This window comes from Panulirus ornatus, chromosome 13, assembly GCF_036320965.1.
Source record: "Panulirus ornatus isolate Po-2019 chromosome 13, ASM3632096v1, whole genome shotgun sequence".
NCBI lineage: Eukaryota > Metazoa > Arthropoda > Malacostraca > Decapoda > Palinuridae > Panulirus > Panulirus ornatus.
Window position 1 is genome coordinate 42,686,196 of NC_092236.1, and position 15,149 is coordinate 42,701,344.

At 40.1% G+C, this 15,149-nt stretch overlaps 3 non-coding genes across 3 annotated transcripts; 1 reads left to right on the top strand and 2 right to left on the bottom strand.

The window, feature by feature from the left end:
* Positions 1-12,341: 12,341 nt before the first annotated feature.
* Positions 12,342-12,414, bottom strand: TRNAA-AGC (transfer RNA alanine (anticodon AGC)). The gene has a single exon. It is a non-coding gene; the product is annotated as a tRNA-Ala (tRNA).
* Positions 12,415-14,011: 1,597 nt separating this feature from the next.
* On the bottom strand, positions 14,012-14,083 carry TRNAA-UGC (transfer RNA alanine (anticodon UGC)). The gene has a single exon. It is a non-coding gene; the product is annotated as a tRNA-Ala (tRNA).
* Positions 14,084-15,009: 926 nt separating this feature from the next.
* Positions 15,010-15,081, top strand: TRNAA-UGC (transfer RNA alanine (anticodon UGC)). The gene has a single exon. It is a non-coding gene; the product is annotated as a tRNA-Ala (tRNA).
* The last annotated feature ends 68 nt before the right edge of the window (positions 15,082-15,149 follow it).

Genomic DNA, 15,149 nt, shown 5'->3' on the forward strand with positions numbered 1-15,149 from the left:
AGTGAAAAGTTTTTATCGAGGATGTAAGGCATGTATACGTGTAGGAAGAGAGGAAAGTGATTGGTTCTCAGTGAATGTAGGTTTGCGGCAGGGGTGTGTGATGTCTCCATGGTTGTTTAATTTGTTTATGGATGGGGTTGTTAGGGAGGTGAATGCAAGAGTTTTGGAAAGAGGGGCAAGTATGAAGTCTGTTGTGGATGAGAGAGCTTGGGAAGTGAGTCAGTTGTTGTTCGCTGATGATACAGCGCTTGTGGCTGATTCATGTGAGAAACTGCAGAAGCTGGTGACAGAGTTTGGTAAAGTGTGTGAAAGAAGAAAGTTAGGAGTAAGTGTGAATAAGAGCAAGGTTATTAGGTACAGTAGGGTTGAGGGTCAAGTCATTTGGGAGGTAAGTTTGAATGGAAAAAAATTGGAGGAAGTGAAGTGTTTTAGATGTCTGGGAGTGGACCTGTTAGCTTATGGAACCATGGAAGCGGAAGTGAATCATGGGGTAGGGGAGGGGGCGAAAATTCTGGGAGCCTTGAGGAATGTTTGGAAGTCGAGAACATTATCTCGGAAAGCAAAAATGGGTATGTTTGAAGGAATAGTGGTTCCAACAATGTTGTATGGTTGCGAGGCGTGGGCTGTGGATAGAGTTGTGCGCAGGAGGGTGGATGCGCTGGAAATGAGATGTTTGAAGACAATGTGTGGTGTGAGGTGGTTTGATTGACTTCCACACATTCTTCAAGGCCCCCAGAATTTTCGCCCCCTCCCCCACCCTATGATCCACTTCCGCTTCCATGGTTCCATCCGCTGCCAGATCCACTCCCAGATATCTAAAACACTTCACTTCCTCCAGTTTTTCTCCATTCAAACTCACCTCCCAATTGACTTGACCCTCAACCCTACTGACCTAGTAACCTTGCCCTTATTCACATTTACTCTTAACTTTCTTCTTCCACACACTTTACCAAACTCAGTCACCAGCTTCTGCAGTTTCTCACATGAATCAGCCACCAGCGCTGTATCATCAGCGAACAACAACTGACTCACTTTCCAAGCTCTCTCATCCCCAACAGACTTCATACTTGCCCCTCTTTCCAAAACTCTTGCATTTACCTCCCTAACAATCGCATCCATAAACAAATTAAACAACCATGGAGACATCACACACCCCTGCCGCAAACCTACATTCACTGAGAACCAATCACTTTCCTCTCTTCCTACACGTACACATGCCTTACATCCTCGATAAAAACTTTTCACTGCTTCTAACAACTTTCCTCCCACACCATATATTCTTAATACCTTCCACAGAGCATCTCTATCAACTCTATCATATGCCTTCTCCAGATCCATAAATGCCACATACAAATCCATTTGCTTTTCTAAGTATTTCTCACATACATTCTTCAAAGCAAACACCTGATCCACACATCTACCACTTCTGAAACCACACTGCTCTTCCCCAATCTGATGCTCTGTACATGCCTTCACCCTCTCAATCAATACCCTCCCATATAATTTACCAGGAATACTCAACAAACTTATACCTCTGTAATTTGAGCACTCACTCTTATCCCCTTTGCCTTTGTACAATGGCACTATGCACGCATTCCGCCAATCCTCAGGCACCTCACCATGACTCATACATACATTAAATAACCTTACCAACCAGTCAACAATACAGTCACCCCCTTTTTTAATAAATTCCACTGCAATACCATCCAAACCTGCTGCCTTGCCGGCTTTCATCTTCCGCAAAGCTTTCACTACCTCTTCTCTCTTTACCAAATCGTTTTCCCTAACCCTCTCACTTCGCACACCACCTAGACCAAAACACCCTATATCTGCCACTCTATCATCAAACACATTCAACAAACCTTCAAAATACTCACCCCATCTCCTTCACACATCACCACTACTTGTTATCACCTCCCCATTTGCGCCCTTCACTGAAGTTCCCATTTGCTCCCTTGTCTTAAGTACTTTATTTACCTCCTTCTAGAACATCTTTTTATTCTCCTTAAAATTTAATGATACTCTCTCACCCCAACTCTCATTTGCCCTCTTTTTCACCTCTTGCACCTTTCTCTTGACCTCCTGTCTCTTTCTTTTATACATCTCCCACTCAATTGCATTTTTTCCCTGCAAAAATCGTCCAAATGCCTCTCTCTTCTCTTTCACTAATACTCTTACTTCTTCATCCCACCACTCACTACCCTTTCTAATCAACCCACCTCCCACTCTTCTCATGCCACAAGCATCTTTTGCGCAATCCCTCACTGATTCCCTAAATACATCCCATTCCTCCCCCACTCCCCTTACTTCCATTGTTCTCACCTTTTTCCATTCTGTACTCAGTTTCTCCTGGTACTTCCTCTCAAAGGTCTCCTTCCCAAGCTCACTTACTCTCACCACCCTCTTCACCCCAACATTCACTCTTCTTTTCTGAAAACCCATACAAATCTTCACCTTAGCCTCCACAAGATAAAGATCAGACATCCCTCCAGTTGCACCTCTCAGCACATTAACATCCAAAAGTCTCTCTTTCGCACGCCTGTCAATTAACACGTAATCCAATAACGCTCTCTGGCCATCTCTCCTACTTACATAAGTATACTTATGTATATCTCGCTTTTTAAACCAGGTATTCCCAATCATCAGTCCTTTTTATTCTCACTAAAATTTAATGATACTCTCTCACCCCAACTCTCATTTGCCCTCTTTTTCACCTCTTGCACCTTTCTCTTGACCTCCTGTCTCTTTCTTTTATACGTCTCCCACTCAATTGCATTTTTTCCCTGCAGTATATATATATATATATATATATATATATATATATATATATATATATATATATATATATATATATATATATATATACATATATATATATATGTATATATATATATATATATATATATATATATATATATATATATATATATATATATATATATATATATATATATATATATATATATATATATGTATATATATATATATATTTATATATATATATATATATATATATATATATATATATATATATATATATATATATATATATATATATATATATATATATATATATATGTATATATATATATATATATATATATATATATATATATATATATATATATATATATATATACATATATATATATATATATATATATATATATATATATATATATATATATATATATATATATATATATAGATATAGCGGGGGGCTGGAAATCCTCCCCTCTCGGTGTTTTTTTTAATTTTCCAAAAGAAGGAACAGAGAATTGGGCCAGGTGAGGGTATTCCCTCAAAGGCCCAGTCCTCTGTTCTTAACGCTACCTCGCTAATGCGGGAAATGGCGAATAGTTTGAAAGAAAAGATATATATATATATATATATATATATATATATATATATATATATATATATATATATATATATATATATATATATATATATATATATACATATATATATATATATATATATATATATATATATATATATATATAATTTCCAGGAATACTCAACAAACTTATACCTCTGTAATTTGAGCACTCACTCTTATCCCCTTTGCCTTTGTACAATGGCACTATGCACGCATTCCGCCAATCCTCAGGCACCTCACCATGAGATTGAGAGGGTGAAGGCATGTACAGAGCATCAGATTGGGGAAGAGCAGTGCGGTTTCAGAAGTGGTAGAGGATGTGTGGATCAGGTGTTTGCTTTGAAGAATGTATGTGAGAAATACTTAGAAAAGCAAATGGATTTGTATGTAGCATTTATGGATCTGGAGAAGGCATATGATAGAGTTGATAGAGATGCTCTGTGGAAGGTATTAAGAATATATGGTGTGGGAGGCAAGTTGTTAGGAGCAGTGAAAAGTTTTTATCGAGGATGTAAGGCATGTGTACGTGTAGGAAGAGAGGAAAGTGATTGGTTCTCAGTGAATGTAGGTTTGCGGCAGGGGTGTGTGATGTCTCCATGGTTGTTTAATTTGTTTATGGATGGGGTTGTTAGGGAGGTAAATGCAAGAGTCCTGGAAAGAGGGGCAAGTATGAAGTCTGTTGGGGATGAGAGAGCTTGGGAAGTGAGTCAGTTGTTGTTCGCTGATGATACAGCGCTGGTGGCTGATTCATGTGAGAAACTGCAGAAGCTGGTGACTGAGTTTGGTAAAGTGTGTGGAAGAAGAAAGTTAAGAGTAAATGTGAATAAGAGCAAGGTTATTAGGTACAGTAGGGTTGAGGGTCAAGTCAATTGGGAGGTGAGTTTGAATGGAGAAAAACTGGAGGAAGTGAAGTGTTTTAGATATCTGGGAGTGGATCTGTCAGCGGATGGAACCATGGAAGCGGAAATGGACCATAGGGTGGGGGAGGGGGCGAAAATTTTGGGAGCCTTGAAAAATGTGTGGAAGTCGAGAACATTATCTCGGAAAGCAAAAATGGGTATGTTTGAAGGAATAGTGGTTCCAACAATGTTGTATGGTTGCGAGGCGTGGTCTATGGATAGAGTTGTACGCAGGAGGATGGATGTGCTGGAAATGAGATGTTTGAGGACAATGTGTGGTGTGAGGTGGTTTGATCGAGTAAGTAACGTAAGGGTAAGAGAGATGTGTGGAAATAAAAAGAGCGTGGTTGAGAGAGCAGAAGAGGGTGTTTTGAAATGGTTTGGGCACATGGAGAGAATGAGTGAGGAAAGCTTGACCAAGAGGATATATGTGTCGGAGGTGGAGGGAACGAGGAGAAGAGGGAGACCAAATTGGAGGTGGAAAGATGGAGTGAAAAAGATTTTCTGTGATCGGGGCCTGAACATGCAGGAGGGTGAAAGGAGGGCAAGGAATAGAGTGAATTGGAGCGATGTGGTATACAGGGGTTGACGTGCTGTCAGTGGATTGAATCAAGGCATGTGAAGCGTCTGGAGTAAACCATGGAAAGCTGTGTAGGTATGTATATTTGCGTGTGTGGACGTGTGTATGTGCATGTGTGTGTGGGGGGGGGGGGGGGGTTGGGCCATTTCTTTCGTCTGTTTCCTTGCGCTACCTCGCAGACGCGGGAGACAGCGATAAAGTATAAAAAAAAAAAAAAAAAAAAAAATATATATATATATATATATATATATATATATATATATATATATATATATATATATATATATATATATATATATATATATATATATATATATATATATATATATATATATATATATATATATATATATATATATATACATATATATATATATATATATATATATATATATATATATATATATATATATATATATATATATATATATATATATATATATATATGGGGCCAGATGAGGGCCAAGTGAGGATATTCCCTCAAAGGCCCAGTCCTCTGTTCTCAACGCTGCCTCGCTAATGCGGGAAATGGCGAATAGTGTGAAAAAAAGAAAGATATATATATATATATATATATATATATATATATATATATATATATATATATATATATATATTTTTGTCGCTGTCTCCCGCGTTTGCGAGGTAGCACAAGGAAACAGGCGAAAGAAATGGCCCAACCCACCCCCATACGCATGTATACACATACGTCCACATACGCAAATATACATACCTACACAGCTTTCCATGGTTTACCCCAGACGCTTCACATGCCCTGATTCAATCCACTGACAGCACGTCAACCCCGGTATACCACAACGATTCAATTCACTCTATTCCTTGCCCTCCTTTCACCCTCCTGCATGTTCAGGCCCCGATCACACAAAATCTTTTTCACTCCATCTTTCCACCTCCAATTTGGTCTCCCACTTCTCCTCGTTCCCTCCACCTCCGACACATATATCCTCTTGGTCAATCTTTCCTCACTCATTCTCTCCATGTGCCCAAACCATTTCAAAACACCCTCTTCTGCTCTCTCAACCACGCTCTTTTTATTTCCACACATCTCTCTTACCCTTACGTTACTTACTCGATCAAACCACCTCACACCACACATTGTCCTCAAACATCTCATTTCCAGCACATCCATCCTCCTGCGCACAACTCTGTCCATAGCCCAAGCCTCGCAACCATACAACATTGCTGGAAACACTATTCCTTCAAACATACCCATTTCTGCTTTCCGAGATAATGTTCTCGGCTTCCACACATTCTTCAAGACTCCCAGGATTTTCGCCACCTCCCCCACCCTATGATCCAATTCCGCTTCCATGGTTCCATCCGCTGCCAGATCCACTCCCAGACATCTAAAACACTTTACTTCCTCCAGTTTTTCTCCATTCAAACTTACCTCCCAATTGACTTGACCCTCAACCCTACTGTACCTAATAACCTTGCTGTTATTCACATTTACTCTTAACCTTCTTCTTTCACACACTTTATCAAACTCAGTCACCAGCTTCTGCAGTTTCTCACATGAATCAGCCATCAGCGCTGCATCATCAGCGAACAACAACTGACTCACTTCCCAAGCTCTCTCATCCCCAACAGACTTCATACTTGCCCCTCTTTCCAAACTCTTGCATTTACCTACCTAACAACCCCATGTATAAACAAATTAAACAAACATGGAGACATCACACACCCCTGCCGCAAACCTACATTCACTGAGAACCAATCACTTTCCTCTCTTCCTACATGTACACATGCCTTACATCCTCGATAAAAACTTTTCACTGCTTCTAAACTATTCGCCATTTCCCGTGTTAGCGAGGTAGCGTTAAGAACAGAGGACTGGGCGTTTGTGGAATATCCTCACCTGGCCCCACTCTGTTCCTTCTTTTGGAAAAGAAAAAAAAAAAACGAGAGGGGAGGATTTCGAGCCACCCGCTCCCTTCTCCTTTAGTCGCCTTCTACGACACTCAGAGAATACGTGGGAATTATTTTTTCTCCCCTATCCCCCGGGATAATATATATATATATATATATATATATATATATATATATATATGTTTGCTTTGAAGAATGTATATGAGAAATACTTAGAAAAGCAAATGGATTTGTATGTAGCATTTATGGATCTGGAGAAGGCATATGATAGAGTTGATAGAGATGCTCTGTGGAAGGTATTAAGAATATATGGTGTGGGAGGCAAGTTGTTAGAAGCAGTGAAAAGTTTTTATCGAGGATGTAAGGCATGTGTACGTGTAAGAAGAGAGGAAAGTGATTGGTTCTCAGTGAATGTAGGTTTGCGGCAGGGGTGTGTGATGTCTCCATGGTTGTTTAATTTGTTTATGGATGGGGTTGTTAGGGAGGTGAATGCAAGAGTTTTGGGAAGAGGGGTAAGTATGAAGTCTGTTGGGGATGAGAGAGCTTGGGAAGTGAGTCAGTTGTTGTTCGCTGATGATACAGCGCTGGTGGCTGATTCATGTGAGAAACTGCAGAAGCTGGTGACTGAGTTTGGTAAAGTGTGTGAAAGAAGAAAGTTAAGAGTAGATGTGAATAAGAGCAAGGTTATTAGCTACAGTAGGGTTGAGGGTCAAGTCAATTGGGAGGTGAGTTTGAATGGAGAAAAACTGGAGGAAGTGAAGTGTTTTAGATATCTGGGAGTGGATCTGGCAGCGGATGGAACCATGGAAGCGGAAGTGGATCATAGGGTGGGGGAGGGGGCGAAAATTCTGGGGGCCTTGAAGAATGTGTTGAAGTCGAGAACATTATCTCGGAAAGCAAAAATGGGTATGTTTGAAGAAATAGTGGTTCCAACAAAGCTGTATGGTTGCGAGGCGTGGGCTATGGATAGAGTTGTGCGCAGGAGGATGGATGTGCTGGAAATGAGATGTTTGAGGACAATGTGTGGTGTGAGGTGGTTTGATCGAGTAAGTAACGTAAGGGTAAGAGAGATGTGTGGAAATAAAAAGAGCGTGGTTGAGAGAGCAGAAGAGGGTGTTTTGAAATGGTTTGGGCACATGGAGAGAATGAGTGAGGAAAGATTGACCAAGAGGATATATGTGTCGGAGGTGGAGGGAACGAGGAGAAGAGGGAGACCAAATTGGAGGTGGAAAGATGGAATGAAAAAGATTTTGTGTGATCGGGGCCTGAACATGCAGGAGGGTGAAAGGAGGGCAAGGAATAGAGTGAATTGGAGCGATGTGGTATACCGGGGTTGACATGCTGTCAGTGGATTGAATCAGGGCGTGTGAAGCGTCTGGGGTAAACCATGGAAAGCTGTGTAGGTATGTACATTTGCGTGTGTGGACGTATGTATATACATGTGTATGGGGGTGGGTTGGGCCATCTCTTTCGTCTGTTTCCTTGCGCTACCTCGCAAACGCGGGAGACAGCGATAAAAAAAAAAAATATATATATATATATATATATATATATATATATATATATTATACATCTCCCAGTCATTTGCATTATTTCCCTGCAAAAATCGTCCAACAGCCTCGCCCTTCTCTTTCACTATTAATCTTACCTCTTCATCCCACCACTCACTACCCTTTCCAATCTGCCCGCCTCCCACGCTTCTTATGCCACAATCATCTTTTGCGCAAGCCATCACTGTTTCCTTAAACACGTCCTATTCCTTCCCCACTCCCCTTGCATCCTTTGTTCTCACCTTTTGCCATTCTCTACTCAGTCTCTCCTGGTACTTCCTCACACAAGTCTCCTTCCCAAGCTCACTTACTCTCACCACCCTCTTCACCCAACAATCTCTCTTCTTTTCTGAAAACCTCCACAAATTTTCACCTTCGCCTCCAGAAGATAATGATCAGACATCCCTCCAGTTGCACCTTTCAGCACATTAACATCCAAAAGTCTTTCTTTCGCGCGTCTATCAATTAACACGTAATCCAATAACGCTCTCTGGCCATCTCTCCTACTAACATACGTATACTTATGTATATCTCTCTTTTTAAACCAGGTATTCCCAATCACCAGTCCTTTTTCAGCGCATGAATCTACAAGCTCTTCACCATTTCCATTTACAACATTGAACAACCCATGTACACCAATTATTCCCTCAACTGCCACATTACTCACCTTTGCATTCAAATCACCCATAAATATATATATATATATATATATATATATATATATATATATATATATATATATATATATATATATATATATATATATATATATATATATATATATATATATATATATATATATATATATATATATATATATATATATATATATATATATATATATATATATATATATATATATATATATATATATATGTTTATACATACAAGTATCGCAAACAATAAAGCTATCCAATTTGTATAGACCTACACCAATATTAATGTTACAATTCTTTGTGCATTTGATAACACAAATATCAATGATATTTCTAATTGTTAGGAGTTACAGTTAATACCTGAGATGGTATTGCTCTTGTCAATACATTGATCATAATCTTTAACATGATTAAACAAGGCATTTTGTTCTTGTGCTGTTCTTATACTATATATATGTTGCTTAAGCCTAACAGAATGATCCTTACCAGTCTGCCCAACATAAAACTTATCACAATTTCTACATGGCACTTTATAGGTGCACCCTGCAGAACTTTCTCCTAAAATGGAGAGTCACATAAAACACACACACACACACACACACACACACACACACACACACACTTCACCATGAACTCTGGTTTTCCGTCTATTTTTCTACTTTGAAATAATGCAATATTTTTCAGGGTCTCCGGTGTTGAATCAGAAAGGCCCCACTGGCCTAAGAGGGCTGGACGGTTCCCAATTCCCCTTGATAGATATCAAACGACTAAGACCTATTTTAAAATTCCAAAGGCACCTCCAACTCTTGGCTTCATTCATCTCTACAACACTCGGCGTCTCTAGTATAATCTTCCCTCTATAGAACACTCCTCTCGGGATCTTCATGACTATGAAACTCAACTGTTCAAGGCTTCACCCTCTCAACGTTATTAGATCTTTGACTTAAATTTCTGCCGTCTATTCCGCTCCAAGAGTAGTGTTTACGCCTAGTTTGATACAAAATCTCCCATTGGTTGCCTCATGGATCTTAAGTCTCCTATCTTTGACGCCATCTGGCTCAGAATATCTTTCTTCTCTATAACTTTCTTGCCATGTTTCGTACATATCTAACTAACGCCTCCAACTAAGGAAAACTCCTCAACCATATGACTTGCTGTCACTAAACTTTGCTCTCTTCACATCCAAACGCTGAAATTTTCTATGCAGTGGATTTCAATCACCATCACAATGATTAGTTATGCTCTACCTGTGATGATCCCGGCGTAGCCAAGGTCTTTTCTTATTCCTCCTTGACGGTCTGGAACAATTAGTTCAACGCCCAGCACGAGTTCCCGACTGCTACGACTACTCTCTCTCAACACAGACTCTTTTGTAGCTCAGATCCCTCTAACTATGATTACACTATTTGTGCTATGCAAGGGCCCTTTTACGACAATCTTAACTTTATCTCTTCTCAGAGGGCACGGCCCTCAGTGCAGCGGAGTTCAGTGTACTGCACAGTGAAGTGATTGATTATGCACTGCCTGTGAGGATCCCGGCGAAGATAAGCTCCTCTCTAGTTTCTCCTTGACGATCTGGAATACCAAACATGAGTTTCCGACCGCGCGCGGTCGGAAATTCATGTTTAGTTTGTGTTTTGTGTTTTGGAATTATATGACTATGATTACAGTGCCTGTGCCACCTTAGGGCTCTCTGACCACAATTTTAACTTTATCTCCTCTAAGTGGGAACGACCACCCTCCAACGTCAAAGCCCTTTAGAAGAGTTCAACAGCTATCCCTTTGCTTTCTTTTCTTACTTCCCCTGGGATTGGTATCACTTCGCTTGCCAGTGAGCCTCATGTTGTGCTGAACGCATACTGGAGGTTATTTTGGCTGACATGGAGTCCACCATCCCATTTTCTAATACATCTTTCTCTCTACAGTCATGGTCTGATCACGCTTCCTTTAATGCCTCACACTTAAAGGACAGAGCCATGAAACTCTTCCAATCCATTGAAATCTTCTCCTCTTTCATATCTTTTTGGAATCACTGTAAATGTCTTCATGTTAAGCACATCTTCATGAAAATGAAATGTAATGATTTGTCTTTTATTGGCATGTCTTTTTGATCCCTTACCGAAAACATCTACAATAAATTCCATAATTCAGCTTTCCTGCGCTTTCTCTCTCTCCCCTCTCCTTACCTGATCAATATATAGCTAATTTTCTAACTAACCGATAAAAGCACACACTTTGCCATTCTTTTTTTTCCTTTAACCCAGCTTTGGCTGCTTCTGCTTCTATTCATCCACCTACATCTACCAAACTATGTCACCTATAGCTCTCACTTGTGCTATATCCAAAGTCTTTGAAACTTTCCTTATCTCACACCTTTTCAAATACTTAGAATCCCGTTCACTTCTTTCTTATCACCAATACGAAATTCTTAGTACGAGATCATTTTGGAGGCCATAGAAGAGAAAAGACTATTCATTAACAAGTAATCGAACACCCTTCGTCTCATGTCCTTGAGTAATGGACTCTCAATGTTTTATTTCTACTGTTACCCACAGTAACCAAACTTACTGTGGTATACGACCACATATATATTGCAACGACTGCGCACTTCCATAGTGCATACATTCTCCTTCCTGACACCAGGATTCAAACCGGCATCATTTTTGTGGGAGTTGAGAACGTTAACAAGTGGCTATGAAGCCTGACGGGATATGACCCGTTGAAATTTCATTGTTTAGGGTACAATACCACCGCTGCTCGACACGGGTGCTTCAGACTGCTGAGTTCCCTTCCTCTCTCCTCTGAATCCTTGCGCATTTCCTTTTTTATAATGAGCGGGAAATGAACAGGTTAAGGGTTAAGATACAGTTGAGAAATGAAGAAAGTTGCAGAAAGATGTATCTTGTTGGCAACACTGGAAAAAGAGGCGCCTCTACTATATAAACAAATATATGCTCGAAAAATCTAACGTCACTCCGAGAAGCAGCCATGATATCTGGAGCCACCAAGCCATCAAAGTCTCTAGCTATGTACTACTTACCATCACATTCTTAGTAGCCATATAAATATAAAAGTTGGCATAACCCTCATAAAAGACATGCAGCACAAAATTTCTAATGGCTTACTATTTGAATACCATCTCAGAAAATTACTTACCTTGCTGACAACAAATATGCCCATTGCCTAGGAATATTCATGTTAACAGAATATTAGTACACTTTAAAAACATCTGAGCCTGTCTCTATCATCGGAGACTTACATATAAGACATACAAGCCAAGGTCATTGTAGCTGGTCGAGGTGACGGGTGACTTAACCTAAAGGTCAAGATGGTCTGGTACACATTTCCTTGGTACATTGTATTGCTGCAAAAAGGTACAGTTTGTGGAGATGCGGGGCATCGATCCCCGTACCTCTCGCATGCTAAGCGAGCGCTCTACCATCTGAGCTACATCCCCATGGCCCTGGAGATGTGTAGGATCAAACCCCTCTCTACCACTGAACTACACTTGCACATTCACCGATAATGCAGCAAAAGTACTTTTTCATTTTCCATGGAATGCATATTGTCTCATGTTGTTCTGAACATGCAATGGAGGTTATCTTGGCTAGTACGGAGTCCTACATTCCCTCTTCTAATAATTCTTTCTCTTCGCAATCAGTTTTGATCGCCCTTACTTTGATGCCTTACACATTCTCAAGCAATGTCCCTTTGATCCAGCTCTCATATTTGCTCGACTATCTCCCTTCTGCCTTGAGAACCCAAACTTTTCTTTCTTGGAAACATTCTTTGGTGCAGCCCATTCGTAACAAAGGAAACCACTGTAACTATTCCTCCTATCGCCCCTTTGCTCTCACTTCTGCTCTCTCTGAAGGCTTTAAAATTTTTCTTAACTTTCGCTTATTCAAATATTATACAAAGACTTAGTATTCCATCCCCTTCTTTCTGGTCACCAGAAAGAGTCCATAAAAGAGAAATAGCAACTCAGCTATTAGTAATATAATACCCTCGTCTCATGTCCATAAGGAACTGGGTCTCAATGGGTCATTTCCCGTCAGGCTGACGATAACCGAAATTACTGTCAGACGCGGAGATATATGACCACAGATATTGTACGATGATTGCGCACTTCCACAACATGCATTACCCTCCTGAGAGCAGAATCTGAACCGCTAACATTTGTGTGAGAGCTGGTGACGCTAACAAGGAAGCTATGGAGCCAGACGAGATATGATCCCTTAAGACCCAAATGCTCACGGACGTGAGCATTTCAGAGAGCACTAGAGCCTCCCAATCACGGGTGCAATGCCACCACTGCTCGACAAGCGTGCCTCCGAATCCCTACTGTTGAAGTCCCTTTCTCCCCTACAGAGCTGTACGTCTCTTCTCTAATACGGTGAAGGATATGGACAGGATAAGGGCCAAGGAACAGTTGAGAAATGGAAGAGAATTATAGTGTGCAGATGTGTGGTGCTGACCACGGACAAATGGGCACCTTGAACATAGAAACAAATATATCTTCTAACAAACAGGCGTCATATCGAATATCGGCCATGGTCTTTGACACCGCCAAACTCTTAGATTCCCCGCGACTATCTGCCACATCCATCTTACTAGCTATGTACATACAGGAGCTGGTATGCCCGTCAGAAAAGGAATGCAACACAAACTTTTTAACGACTTTCAGTTCTCATATACTCTCTCAATTGAATTACTTAACTTAGTAGAAATTAAAGTATTGAAACAATAAGTATACAACTCAGTGGCAGAGAGGAATTATGTTACCAGTCTACAACAAGACCCTAAAGACATCTGAACCTGTCTATATCTTCGATGACTTCAATGTTATACTTACAAACCTCTATTGCTGCGGCTGGTTGAAGCGGCGAGTGAAATGATACCCAGCTGGTGAAAATGGTCTGATACAGATCTTCCTGGTACATGGTATTACAGACAAAAGAAAAAATGAGATTGAGGAGCTACGAGACATCGATCCCCGTGCCTCTCGCATGCTCAGTGAGCGCTCTACCAACTGAACTGTAACCCCAGTCCCTTGGAGGTGCCGGGGATCGAACCCGGGGCCTTTCGCATGCAAAGCGAACGCTCTACCACTGAGCTACACCCCCTCGCATGTTTAGCAGAAAGAGAGCTTGAGTAAATTTTCATTTTCCATGGAATATGTAAACTATGAAAATTATTGTAGCCACTGTCACGCTCTTTCTTGATTATGCCTTGTACATATTAAATGATATTGGAGCAAGTAAACACTACTTCCATCTATATAATTAAGGTGAATTTTTAATATAGCTTGCAGTGCATCTAGGGAGTTAACTGTGAACAGTTGATTGTAAACTCAGAAAATACATGACTTGATTCCAGTGAATAACGTACCTTTTTATGTAGACATGTGCTTAACATAATATCTGTAGCAAGTCTTCAGGCAATTCTGATAAAACCCAAAGTATGATATTCAAATGCTGTTTACAATGAGGAATAAAGATAGAATGCTGGACTATCTTGAGAACAAGAAGGATCAACAAATGTAACTTGCTCTCAAGATCAAGTCCAGGGTATTTTCCTTAGTTTTCCGATAATGGAGCAACAGGATCATCCTTTAGCCCCCTGACGTATACTTGTCTACCCTATGAGCAAATTTGGTTACTGCAAACAAATCATGCACTCTTTTGGGTTTACTTTCAACTTCCTGTAGTTAAATCCCTAACATCATTCTATAAACTTATTCAATTTCTTGTTTGCAAATATTATACCAAGACCACTGCCTACCTATATCGTACTTTTATATGCTGTGATCAAGTTATGCACCTTTTTGGGTTTGCAATTAATTCCCTACATGCACAATAAGCTCTGTTTTGAACATCAAATATAATTTCTATAGCTTGGTGAAGTATTCATTTACTCTTAATAGCATCTGATATATTCAATGCATGATAAGAGAAAAAACGTGTGAATGGTTTCAGTCATTTCCAATGGTGATGCTATCCGTAGAAAAAGAAAAACTACTTTTGCTGCCGCAGCGATATATATGCAAGGTGGGGGTGTAGCTCAGTGGTAAAGCGTTCGCTTTGCATGTAAAAGGCCCCGGGTTCGATCCCCGGCACCTCCAAATCATGGGGATGTAGCTCAGATGGTAGAAAGCTCGCTTAGCATGCGAGAGGTACGAGGATCGATGCC